We start from the raw sequence: 992 nt of genomic DNA on the forward strand, positions 1-992 counted from the left end.
ACACACCCAAAAAAGCCTTCTGTTGACAATGCCTGGTGCCAAATACCAGTGTCCCCGTGGGGGGCTTATTAGCATTCTATTAATATGTGCCTGCAAGCGGCCCTCCCAGCCCAAATACACCCGCCTGGAATCAAAGGGAAACCTTCACACCTTTTGCCTGTTTCATGCTGCACTTTTATTTGTTCAAAAACAACTTCCTCAGAGAATTTCCTTTCTGAAAGGGACTCCCCTCCATTTTAAAGGCACACGACACCCCATTCCCCACCTCCTGCACCCATGGGGGGAGTTCCTAATGAGGGGGAGGGGGGCAAGCCTCCAGCTTGCATTTCTCAGCCCCCTTCTTTAATCAAGCGGCCCAGGAAGGAAGCCAGGCGTCCTGTGTGGTTTACCCCCGGACCCTGCCCTCCCTGGGCCTTCCTGGAGGGGGGACTCACCCTGAAGACACGGGAAAGTGACTGACCAAGAGCAGAGCACTGGGGGCCACTGAGAGGGGCCCCTGCTGAAAGGGCAGCCCCTAACAGCTGGGACCCCAGGGGCAGAAGTGGGGTGGGAGGGCAGCAGCTCCTCACACACAGGCTTGGCTTGGCACAGTGGGCACCCTTCTGCAGGGCTTGCCATGGGGTGGGGGTGGGGTGTCTTCAGACCGTCCCAGGTGTCAGCACATTCTTCTTTGAGCCAAAGATTGATTGATTGATTGAAGGTCTTCAAGATGATCCAATACGAAGCCCCCCACACCTCACTTTTTTTTTCTTTCACATCTGGACTCCACCTCTCTGGGCCTCTGCCAGGAGGAATCCGGCCTAAGGGCTCGCAGAGGCTGCATGTCTTAGTCATGTAGGGCTGGTATCACAGACTGCCACAAGGGGGTGGCATTCACAAACAGAAATTCATTTTCTCACCAGTAGCAGGTGACTTGGCTCCTTGAGCATCTTCACGCCCCATCTCCGATTCTTCGTTTCCGGAGAGGTTAATATCCTTGCTATCACCCCTGT

The sequence above is a fragment of the Echinops telfairi genome, unplaced genomic scaffold (assembly GCF_000313985.2).
Source record: "Echinops telfairi isolate 266 unplaced genomic scaffold, ASM31398v2 ScPeMD7_3533;HRSCAF=4204_0, whole genome shotgun sequence".
Lineage (NCBI taxonomy): Eukaryota > Metazoa > Chordata > Mammalia > Afrosoricida > Tenrecidae > Echinops > Echinops telfairi.